The following is a 12,583-nucleotide window of genomic DNA, read 5'->3' as shown; positions in this document are numbered from 1 at the left end:
GAAAGGATGTTTGAACATCAGTTTTAGATGTTTCTTTTTTTATTTGCCCTAATTCCTAAAAAAAAAAAAAAAAAAAGGAAAAACAACGTGACCTCATGAGATGTCTAGTTATAAATGTTTACTCCCCTTCTTTTATCTTTTCTTTCTTTTTGTTTTTTACATGTCTAGAAAAATCAGAGCTGGGAGAACTTTTCTCTTAGACCTATCACATGAGATCACTGGCAATACACACTTTTTATTTTATATGCTACCCTTTCCAAAGACATATTGGTTTTTTTTAAAACAATTGTACTTTTGAGAAAGTCAATTAGAGGTGAGTTCATTTGGCTGGTCTTTAAGAGGCTTTTAAAATTTCCACTACTGCCCCCTGCCATGTAAGCCTTCAAAATAAGTAGGATTTAGCATTTGAAATGGAATTTGATAAAGAAAAAGCAGTGCTTACTGACCAACTATTTCTCTGAAAAAAGGTAAAGGTACTGAAAGTATGAGACTCTCCTGGGACTTCTCTCTTTGAAAGCTAATTCCTGTCCCCAGAAAAGGTTAATTTTTCTTTTTATGTCTTTCTTCCTTTCTTTTTTTTTTTTTTTTTGGACTGTGGCGTGCAATGACCTGACATGGAATCTTAGTTCCCAGACCAAGAATTGAACCCAGGCTACATAAGTGAAAGTCCCGAGTCCCAAACACTCTACCACCAGGGAACTCCCCCAGGTTAGCATTTCTAACCCAGGGCATATGCACGTTCCGAGGTCAGGGATCAAAGCCAAGCTACAGCTTCTTCTTTTTTTTTTTTTTTTTTTTTTTTCTTTTTGTCATTTTTTAGGGCCACACCTGTGGCATATAGAGATTCCCAGGCTAGGGGGTTGAATTGGATCTATAGCCACTGGCCTACACCACAGCCACAGCAACGCGGGATACTTAACCACTGAGAGAGGCCAGGGATTGAACCCATGTCCTCATGGATGCTAGTCAGTTTCGTTAACCACTGAGCCATGACGGGAACTCCCCAAGCTGCAGCTTCAACCTGTGTCTGATCCTTAACCTGCTGCACCACAGTGGGAACTACCCGCCCCCCGCAGGTTAGTGTTTCTTGAGTCAGCGCAAGGAGGCTTACTCACATAAGCTGAGTTCATCCAGCCCAGAGGAATCACTGTGTCAACAGTACTCTTTATGGGGGACTTCCCGCTTCTTCCTCCTCCCAAATACCACAGGAGGCTCCTGGGTTGCGGGGTCTCACACAGGCCCACGATCAGACCCACCTTCCCGGGCACAGTTGTGTGAGCGTCACCGCACCCTCTCCTCCAGAGCTGTCACCTCTTTGCTTCATCTCACCTGCATCCAGTCCCCTACCAGTTGTTGCCACCGTTTGCTGAGCCGTGCTCCTGCCAATGCTGCGGAGGTGGATTTTTTGTGTCTTCCTCTTCGTCTTGTTATGTTGGAAAGGCCTCCAAGCAGTGGGGCCTGGTGTCCTGTGGTTTTATGGAGTTTTGAGGGAAACGACTCTTTGGCACCCAGATCTCCATAGGATCAGATGGGTGTCCCATGGCCGAGCTTGGGATGGACACAATGGCCATCACTAGCCCTACTCATAATTATTACTCACCCCAGATGTGTTTGCTGCCTTCTTACAGGATGTTTCTCAGCAACAACGTTCCTCAGAATTCCCTACAAATGGCTGGGTTTATCTCCTTGTCGTACCCACATCTTCTTCTAAGGAGACACCCCCCCCCCAACCCCCGCCATTGTTTCTTATAAGATGCTTATAGCTGTGGCAAAAGGAGTTCCTATTGTGGCTCAGTGGTAATGAACCCGACTAGGATCCATGAGGATGTGGGTTCGATCCCTGGCCTCCCTCAGTGAGTTAAAGATCCGGCCTTGCTGTGGCTGTGGTGTAGACTGGCAGCGGCAGCTCCAATTCAACCCCTAGCCTGGGAACTTCTATATGACGTGGGTGTGGCGTTAAAAAGACAAAAACAAAATGGTAAAATGCCGTTTGATCCATCCATAGTTAGCAGCGGGGTAAGACTTGATAACTGGTATGTGGTCAGTAAAGCTACAAGGGAAAGAGTGACCTCTGGTAGCTGTTGACTCTGACCTGAACAGCAGCTTGGAGAAGTGGCCCCTCTCGGTGTGGTTGACAGTTGATCCTTGAACCAAATGGGGGGTGGGGTAGGGGCCCCAATGCACCCTGCAGTCGAAACCTGGGATATAACTTTAGATTTGGCCCTCAGTATCCATGGCTCAGCATCAGTGGATTCAGCAAATCACAGGTCTTGTACTGTGGTATTTACTTTTGAAAAACAAGTCTAATTGGTTCCTTGAAGTTCAAATCTGCATTGTTCAAGGGTCAACTGTATGTGTTAAAATGTAAATTTACCATACATATTAAGCTGGACATCTTTCTTTATTTCTATTTATTTATTTATTTATTTTTGCTTTTTACGGCTGCACCTGTGGCATATGGAGGTTCCCAGGCTAGGGGTCCGATTGGAACTACAGCCACCAGCCTACACCACAGCCACAGCAACACAGGATCTGAGCTGAGTCTTCGACCTACACCAGATCCTTAACCCAGTGAGTGAGGCCAGGGATCAATCGAACCCGAAACCTCATGGTTCCTAGTCAGATTCGTTTCTGCTGCACCACAATGGGAACTCCAGGACATCTTTCTAGAAACCTCTTCTATGAAAATATTCACACAAGTGCCTGAAGACACCCAAACAAGGCTGTGAATAATAGCCTCCAAAGGGGAATATCTTAATATCTAGTAAGGAATTGCTTATATAAATTATGGTGAGTTTAAACAGTGGATCAAACTAATAGCCACTAAGAAGTTTGAAGAAAATTTTTACTTAATGACATAGAAATCCAAAATATATTGGAATATTAAAAAAGCTACAAAACTATACTTTGAATCCATTTTTATTATTTATGAAGTATATGTGTTGTTAATAAATGCTCAGAAGAAAATCTGAAGACGTTTATGAGCCTATTAAATTTATTATCTCTACAGATATAATTATAGACAGTTTTTTCTTTCAACATTATGTTTTTCTATATAGTTTTCCTTTGGCATATTCAGCATGTCTTACTTTAATAAGAAGAAAAAAATAATTAGAGGGAGTTCCCACTGGCACTGTGGGTTATGAATCTGACTGCAGCAGCGTGGGTTGCTGTGGAGGCATGGATTTGATCCCAGTCCTGGTGCAGTAGGTTAGAGGATCCCACATTGCTGCAGCTGTGGCTCAGATTCAATCTGTGGCATAGGAACTTCCACATGCCATGGGTATGGCAGAAAGAAATAAGGAAAGGAAAGAAAAAGAGAAAGAGAGAAAGAGAGAAAGAAAGAAAGAAAGAAAGAAAGAAAGAAAGAAAGAAAGAAAGAAAGAAAGAAAGAAAGAAAGAAAGAAAGAAAGGAAGGAAGGAAGGAAGGAAGGAAGGAAGGAAGGAAGGAAGGAAGGAAGGAGAGGGAATAGGAAGGAAGGAAGGGAGAAAGGAAAAGAAAAGAAAAGAAAAAAAAAGAAAAAAATAATTAGGAGTTCCCATCATGGCTCAGTGGAAACGAATCTAACATCCATGAGGATGCAGGTTCGATCTCTGGCCTCGATCAGTGGGTTAAGGATCCAGCATTGCTGTGGCTCCAGTGTAGGCTGGGGGCTACAGCTCTGATTGGACCCCTAGCCTGGGAACCTCCATATGCCATGGGTTCAGCCTTAGAAAGACAAAAAAAAAAAAAAAAAAAAGAAAGAAAAAAAAAAGAATTAGATGAACTAAAATAAATAAACAGGGGACCTCCACCCTCACTTATGATACCACCACCTGGCCACAGGGAGGTGGCGTGTGTTGACGTCTGCACAGGGAATAGACAGTCTTAGGCAGGGACCTCGTTGGACCTGTGGTGAAAGGAGGGAGGTTTTGCCAGCCTGGCATGCTGAGTGAAAGTCTTGGGCAGCCGTGGTTCCTGGCACAGAGGCCTGTCCTGGTGTGAGCAGGAGCAGTGGCATTGGGGAGGGGGCAGAAGAAGAGCCCAAAACCTGGCTGTAAGAGCAGAAAGCTGCTCCAGGTAGAGTCCATGGAACCACTCGTGGTCTGTGGAGCACATCTGGCAGCCGAAAGCTACAGGCCCTGCTCAGCCGCCTCGCTCAACAGCCCCCCCGGCACACCCTCTCCCCCTGGCTGGGCTCCCGGCATTGGGCATTGCACACCCATGCACCGCCTCCAGTTCCACTCCCACCAGCTATAGGGTGCGGCACCCAGTTCAGCTGCCTGCTGACTCCTCACTACATCTGCAAGGTGGGGAGGAATTTAGGTGACTTACAGCTACATGTCCCAGGTCCCAAGAGTCCTACTCTAGACAGAGGACTTGGACGTTTTTTGTTTTTTGTTTCTTTTTGTCTTTTTAGAGCGGCACCCATGGCGTATGAAGGTTCCTAGGTGTTGAAATGGAGCTGCAGCTGTCAGCCTACACCACAGCCCCAGCAACGCTGGATCCGAGCCACATCTGTGATCTACACCACAGCTCATGGCAACGTCAGATCCTTAACCCACTGAGGGAGGCCAGGGATCGAGCCTGTATCCTCATGGATGCTAGTCAGATTCGTTGCCACTGAGCAACTGCTGATTCAGTTTTGAAGCCCCACATCAGTGGTTCTCAAAAAGTGGTCCCCAGACTGGCAACGACATCAACATTCCCTGAGAACGGTTCATAAAGACACAATTTCAGCCCCACTGCAGACCTCCCGGATCGGAAACCAGCCATGGCCCCATCATCCTCCTAGCTGATTCTGCACTCAAATGTTCGAGAACCACCGCCCTCGACAGTGGCAAGGAAAAGGCAGGAGCAACTCTGAGTTCACCGAGGAGCATCTGCATTTCAGATTTGCCTCCTGGACCAGACTCCCGTGGACCCATTGCAGGCGGTGAATAAGCACTGAAAAAGCTGCCTTGCGAAATCTCTGAGCCCCAGGAGATAAGACCGTGCACTTTCCTTTTTCCTGGTCCAAAGGGCAGCCTCGGCGAGAGCGAAGACCCCTCTCCCACTGGTGCCCAAGAACACAGTTTAGCCTCAACACCCTGAGGGTCTAGAGCGCATGGCTTGGTTTCCATGGTTTCCATACCCCGAGGGCCCCACCTCAGAGATACTCTCAGGAAACTGCAAGAAAAATTGCCCCCCCACACCTCCACCTTCTGAGAGCTGAAGGTCATGTAATAGCAGGTGCACAAGAGCCAGAGGGACGGGACTCCATCTGTTTCGTGTGGCCTGAAGAAGCTCTGCTGCTCTGCAAATGGTATATTTTCCAAATCATAGGAGCTTTTGAGAAACACATACACATGTACACACTAATTATTAATTCTTTCATTAAATGGAGTGGCCCCGGGTCACCATCCCTCTGGGTTTTAACATTATTTACATACAAGAAATAAGGGTCTGGAGTTCCCCCTGTGGCTCAGCAGGTAAAGTACCTGACTAGTGTCCCTGAGGATGTGGGTCCGATCCCTGGCCTCACTCAGTGGGTTAAGGATCCAGCATTGCCACAAGCTGCAGTGTAGGTTGAAGAGGCTCCTCGGATCTGGCATTGCTGTGGCTGTGGTGTAGGCCGGCAGCCGTAGCTCCAATTCGACCCCGAGCCTGAGAACTTCCATATGCTGCAGGTGCGGTCCTAGAAAGCAAAAAATAAAAATTTAAAATTAAAATTAAAGTAAATAAATAAATAAAATAAAATAAAAATTGGGGTGGCAAGTAAATTATTCTTGCTTTAATTCACTCTGTTTTCAATTTGGCCATCTCAGATTTGGCTGCATCAGTGGTGGAGACAGCCAGATTAAAAGGTTAAGGAGGTGGAGACAGGGTTGAGTGGGACCAAAAAACATACTCTAGCCAATAACAAAAGATGTTTGTAATTCTCTCTTGGGTCTTCTTATGGGAGTCTTCCCCAGGGATCGTGGTTCCACAAACAGACTCCAAACTCAGCCCTAGCTCTTGGCAAATCAGGAAATTCCTTACAATAACAGCAGCTGCCATGCACTGGACCCTTAGGTCCTGGGTACTGTGCCAAGAAATTTACAATGAATCCTCCAGAACCACTGATCATTTACTATATCAGGCATTCTAATGCCTCGTGGTAATCTTCTGAGGCAGGTACTCATAGGTGAGAAGACTAGATGCAGAGAGGTGAAGGAAACTGCCCAAGATCCCACAGCTAGCAAGCGGCAGAGCTGGGATTTGAACCCAGGTCTCACATCAGATCTTGTGCTCCCAAGCCCTGCACTAGGCTGCCTCCCAATTGCATATGTACTTGTTGTATCCCCATCGACAGATGCTGCTCTCTGGAGTTCCTGCTGTGGCTCATCAGATAACGACTCTGACTAGCATCCATGAGGATGCAGGTTCGATCCCTGGCCTCGCTCATTGGGTTAAGGATCCAGCGTTGCCATGAGCTGTGGTGTAGCTCGCAGACGAAGCTCAGAGCCTGAGTTGCTGTGGCTGTGGTGTGGGCCAGCAGCTGCAGCTCCGATTGGACCCCTAGCCTGGGAACCTCCTTGTGCCACGGGTGTGGCCCTAAAAAGAAAAAAGAAAAAAAAAGATGCTTCTCTAAGGTGTGTTAAACACAGATAAATTCCTACAGGTCATACAGCTACTAACTACATGGTGCAACAGCCTCTCAAACTCAGCCAGCCTGTTTCCTGAGTCTTGGCTCTCAACGCTGCCCCACAGGGCGTGGGCACACTCATTCTCTGATGAAAATGAGAGCCAGAATCTGCGGAAAAGCACAGCTAGCGAGGTGCGTCCAGCCAGACCAAGAAGAAGCTGCTGAGGAACCTTAAACTGCATCTCTTTCATCAGAAGTCCATTGTTTACCCAAAATTCACCCAGTCTAGTTTGCAGTGGAAAGACTTTGGACAACAGCCGTGGCCTCTACCCCCGTGTTCTTGTGGTCTCCCTCAGAGTGACTGTGGAAGCACAGATGCCCATTTCTGACATGAGAGCCTGGCTGGGCATGTGGTGAAGGGGATGGTGGTTAAAAGAATTCACCTCGAATGGACTCTTTGGTGTGGGGGGTGGGTAGAGAGGGAGAGAGAGAGAGAGAGAGAGAGAGAGAGAGAGAGAGAGAGAGAGAAGGGACAGGGTCCATTGAGAAGAAAGGGCTGGAGGTTAAGACTCGTCCAGCAATGCTGCATTTACTGAGTTCCAACTATGAGCTAAAGGCTGTGCTGGGCACTCGGGAGATACAGATGACCTGAGCTGGGGAGGTGCCTCGGATGAGTGCCTTTGAAGGAAGGGAGGTACACCTATACCAAAGGAACCTGACCTACTGGGTAGGGTTTGGGGGCAGAAAAGTCTTCTCTGGAGAAGGCAAACTTTGAGACACATCTAGGCCTGGATGTGTTCTGGAAAGAAGAACAGCATGTGCAAAGGCCCTGTGGTAGGGGCAATATTTGTAGGTCTGAGGAACTTAGATGAGACCAGTATGGCCAGAACAGAGAGAGCCTGGGGGAAAGTTGTGCCAGGCCAGGCCAGGGCTTGGCCATTTCTTGGGCCGCTCCCGCGGCATATGGAGGTTACCAGGCTAGGGGTTGAATCAGAGACGTGGCCGCCAGCCTACACCAGAGCCACAGCAACGCAGGATCCGAGCCACGTCTGCAACCACAGCTCACGGCAACGCCAGATCCTTTAACCCACTGAGCAAGGCCAAGGATCGAACCCGCAACTCATGGTTCCTAGTCGGATTCGTTAACCACTGAGCCATGATGGGAACTCCAGACCTATGTTTTTAAAGTGGTCACCCTGGCTGCTCTGTGGCGGCCAGATGGGAAGAGTTGTGGTGCTCTAGGCTGGAGGTAGTTGTGGTTTGACCTGGGATGGCAGCTGTGAAGAGGGAGAGAAGGTTATATTTGATTGTGTTTGTTTTTGTTTCTTTGCCTTTTAGGGCCTCACGCACGGCAGATGGAAGTTCGAAGCCTAGGGGTCAAACTGAAACTGCAGCTGGTGGCCTAAACCACAGCCACAGCAACGCCAGATCCTTAACCCATTGAGTGAGGCCAGGGATCGAACCTGCATCCTCATGGGTACTAATCGGGTTTGTAACCCACTGAGCCACAGCAGAAACTCCTGAGAAGGTTATATTTGAAATAGAGCAAGTCCTCTGATGGCCCCCGCTCCATCTGGTTTTGCTTTTTTGTTAAGGGGGAAGAAAGATCCCCCTGAGGGGAGGCTGGAGATGGGACTGGCACCCCGAGAGAGCAGTGGTGGTTTAGGGTAGAGTTGTTGAAAAGGGGAGGGGGCTGGTGGAGGGCCGTCTGGAGGGCTCAGGTGACCCTACTGATGACAGCACGTTCCTACTCTTTTCCCCTGTGGCTTTTCCCTGCAGGGCAGGCACAGGGTGAGGTGGAGAGGAGATGAGAGGGCAGGCACAGAAGCCGAGGTGGGGGGCCACAAGGCAGGCGACTTTAGGCTGCTGGGAAGGACCGAAGCCAGAAGGGGCCCAAGAGACTGAGAACCAGAGGCCTGAACAAGCGGGATGTCTTGGGAGATAGATGTGGCAGCAGAAGGGACGGGGAGAGGCAGGAGGGCCAGCAGCAAAGGCTCTCCTACTTTAGAGGGTGTTGATCTCCTCTGGGGGTGGGGTGGGGGGTCCCTAGCAGATGTATCAACAAACAACCCCCCATTCATGGTGAGCCTGGCACCAAGGACCTTCTGTGGCAGGAGGAGGGGGATGCAGTCCACTCGCCACCAGATTTTACTACAAGGCGTCAAGCGCCCACAGAGGGTGGGAGGAGGGGATAAAACAGGGGTAACTGTAATTGAGTCCTACGGCCTACCCTTTATTTCAGAGTCTCTGGTGGGGAGCTGGGGCCTTATGTGGCCCCTTGGCCCTATTTCCAGGGGCTCCTTCTCCACCAGCCACTCACACGGGTGTGAAGCTTCGGTCCTCAGCCCTCCACTCTCAAGGCCACCAGCAGGACCATCAGAGGAACCACTTCCTCTTGACCCCTGTGTCTTTCCCTGGTCCCTTCAGACCCCCGTCCTTTCATTCCCATCCCTTCTTTGTGTGTGTGTGTGTGTGTGTGTGTTTGTCTTTTGCTTTTCTAGGGCCGCATCCACAGCATATGGAGGTTCCCAGGCTAGGGGTCCAATCAGAACTGTAGTCGCCAGCCTACACCACAACCATAGCAACACAGGATCTGAGCCACATCTGCAACCTACACCACAGCTCACGGCAACGCCAGATCCTTAACCCGCTGAGCAAGGCCAGGGATCAAACCTGTGTCCTCATGGATACTAGTCAGGTTCGCTAACCTCTGAGTCATGACGGGGAACTCTATTCCCACCCCTTTCTTCCCAAGTTGGCTGTCGTCGGCTCTTGGCTCCACTGGACCCCTCTCTCACCATCCCTGGCTGGATGGAGAAGGAATAAGGATGGAGACATGTCCATCCTGACACGTCAGAGCCCCTAGGAGTGCCGGGAACTGTGCTAAGCATTTATGTGCACCCCCTAGTTCCCTGTATTTATCCCGAGAGGACCAGGGACCTGCCCAGGGATTGGCAAAGTCCAGATTCAGACCCAGGCCCTCCCTGCAGACTCATAAACTACGACTCTAAAACCACCCACCATGAGGCAGCCCTTGGGGGACAGGACAGAAGGGAGGTGACAACGCCAAGAGTGTTGGGGAACTAGTAGGTGCACCCCATGCCAACTCCAGATGTGGCCCAAGATGCGCCCGCGGTGTGAGTCCAGCTCAGGGTAGACGGAGCCAGGAGCCTGGGCTGGGGGGGAGGGGGTGAGAGAGGGTTGGGGGTGGGGGGCGCAGGGCCTGGGTGGCTGGGAAGGGTTTGTGGTCAGCACTTCCAGGGGAAAACACCCTCTTAATCCTATCTCGGGGACGGCATTGTGTCGCAGCCTGTCCCACGGGCGTGAGTGGAAAGACGCCCATGGACTCAACCGACCTACATCCCCTCCCCCGGGAGGGGAACGGGGACTCTCCTGAATTCTGCTGAAATGCCTGGTTTGTGGTTCTCTCAGCTGGTATACACAGTTCTGGAACTTTTTGACTTTTTAAACAAGTGTCTGTTTAAGATCTAAAACAGAGGCTCTTGGAGTTCCCTTCGTGTCTCAGCGGTTAACACAGCTGACTAGATTCCATGAGGATGCGGGTTCGATCCCCGGCCTTGCTCAGTGGGTTGCTGTGAGCTGTGGTGTAGGTGGCAGACATGGCTCAGATCCCCCATTGCTGTGGCTGTGGTGTGGGCTGGCAGCTGTAGCTCCAATTTGACCCCTAGCCTGGGAATCTCCATGTGCCGTGGGTGTGGCCCTAAAAAGACAAAAAGATTAAAAAAAATAAATAAAACAGGGGTTCTCCACTGGGGGTGATCTGGACTCCCAGGGGACATTTGCAATGTCTGATGATGCTTCTGGCATCTCGTGGGTGAAGCCAGGGCAGCTGCTAAACATCTGCCAGCTCACCAGTCAGGACCCATAACAGAGAAGTATCTGGACCAACAGCGGAGGGAGGGGAGAGAGCAGGGTGGCTCTTCCATCGTGTCTGAGTCCCGTAGCCCTCAGTCTGAGACTGGCTCTCTGTCCCGATGGGCAGGGGTGGGGGCAGGAGGCCTGACGGTAGCAGAGCCCAGGCTGCTCAAAGGCAAAGGTGTGGCCTGTGAACAACCACACCTATGCCCACCTGGTGAGCCTGGGCTCCTGTGGTGCCTCCTGGGATGTTTCCAGGTGGCCTCCAGCTTTTGTGGAGCACAGAGAGTGACTGCCCCCACAGAGGACTCAGTCTTTTCAAACCCCATTGTTTCGGGGGGAGGGTCAGGGGAACTTCAACTTAGGGGTGGAATTTTCCAGTCTTTCCCTCATTGTGGTGGCAAGGAAGCCAAGGTCGGGGGAGGGGGGATGCTATGCTTCCGTGGCTGCTGGAGGGGAAAAGTATAACTTGGAAGAGTGTCATTTAAAGGACAATTCAGGAGTTCCTGTCATGGTGCAGCAGAAATGAATCCAACTAGGAACCATGAGGTTGCGGGTTCGATTCCTGGTCTTGCTCAGTGGGTTAAGGATCTGGCATTGCCCTGAGCTGTGGTGCAGCTTGCAGATGTGGCTCGGATCTGGTGTGGCTGTGGCTGTGGTGTAGGCTGGCGGCTGCAGTTCTTATTGGACCCCTAGCCTGAGAACCTCCGTATGCCGCGGGTGCAGCCCTAAAAATGACAAAAGACAAAAAGTAAATAAGTGAAAAGTAAACGATATTCAGTGGCTACATATTTGGGGGACTATGACCCAAGGGACTATGACCCATATTTTATCCCAAGGCAATATGAAAAACCACAAAATTCCCATCAAGATGACAAAAAAAATCTTACTGGCACAGCCAAGTCCTGTGCCCAGCAGCCAGCTCGACCCCCCCGCATTCTGGTGACACACGCCAGTTTGCAGCCTTTCTGGCTGACCTCAGGCCTCCAGGCTGCCTGCACTGGGTCTGAGAACCAGCGAAAGTGCTTTGACCTCTGCAAAGTTTGACGGCACAGCGGGCACCCCCCCACCCCACGACCTACCCGGAGGCGGCACCTTCCTCTCAGAACTGGTGGCAAGGGTTCCCGGAGGGCTTGGCAAGATGGGAAAAAGAAAAGACTTTCCTGGCAGGTCATCTCTCTGCTTCTCTGAAGTGCGGCTTGGGGGTCGCCTCTCCTGGGGGCTGTCATGGGCTTCTGGAATATGCCTGCAGAGCCTGGGGTCCACACGGACCTGGGTTCCCAGGCCTTGGCCTTGCATGCCATCCAGGAACAGACCGGAACGAAGGACTGAGGTTGCAGGAGAGTAAGGGGAGCTGTCTGCTTCTCTCTCTCTTCCACGCTGCTCAACATATGGTCTGAATTAAGACATCTGAGATGGTTTCAAAACACCCTGCTCTGTGTGAGGACTTTGTTTGGCTCCCGGATCCAGGAAACCCAGTGTAGAAGACATTTTGGAGATCACTGGGGAAATCTAAATACGGCCTGAGTGTGGGCTGATAATGAAAAAATGCTGGATCATTCTGTTAGATTCGATAACAGTATTTGGGTTAAGTAGGAAAGGGTCTATAAGGTGCAAATTGAAGTCTTTGACAGGAAATGGCTGTGATATCTGTAATTTACTTGGCAATACTTCTCCAAAGAATGTTATACTGTCCCCCTCACTTTTATTGTCTGCTGAAAATTTTCATAATGGAAAGTAAAAGCAAAACTAAAAGACCCTGCGAGTCTTCAGGTTCCTCATCAGAAGAAGAAAATGTTGCTTTGACTTTGAAGTCAAAGAAGAGGGATGTGGGAGTTCCCGTTGTGGCTCAGTGGGTTAAGAACCTGACTAGTATCCAGGAGGACGCAGGTTCCATCCCTGGCCTCACTCAGTGGGTTAAGGATCTGGCGTTACCCTGAGCTGTGGTTAGGTTACAGATGCAGCTCAGATCTGGCATTGCTGTGGCTGTGGTGTAGGCTGGCAGCTGCAGCTCCGATTCAACCCCTAGCCTGGGAATCTCCATATGCCCTGGGTGTGGCCCTGAAAAGACAAAACCAAAAAAATATCTCTTGCCACATAGAGCAACTGTGACAGGGCAT

The 12,583-nt window shown here is 50.0% G+C and overlaps 1 long non-coding RNA gene across 1 annotated transcript in view; it reads right to left on the bottom strand.

Annotated features, from left to right (window-relative positions):
- LOC146401607 (uncharacterized) overlaps positions 1 to 11,828 on the bottom strand; it is a 31,880-nt gene extending 20,052 nt beyond the window's left edge. The window contains exon 1 of the long non-coding RNA XR_014810385.1: positions 11,546 to 11,828. This is a non-coding gene — a long non-coding RNA (uncharacterized LOC146401607). The remainder of the gene's footprint in view (positions 1 to 11,545) is intronic.
- Between the last annotated feature and the right edge of the window lie 755 nt (positions 11,829 to 12,583).

Source organism: Sus scrofa, chromosome 7 (genome assembly GCF_054392235.1).
Source record: "Sus scrofa isolate SSC_HxYL_T2T_F1_AM1 chromosome 7, Sscrofa_HxYL_maternal_Yorkshire_Landrace_v2.0, whole genome shotgun sequence".
Lineage (NCBI taxonomy): Eukaryota > Metazoa > Chordata > Mammalia > Artiodactyla > Suidae > Sus > Sus scrofa.
This window is presented reverse-complemented; position numbering and strand designations above follow the sequence as displayed.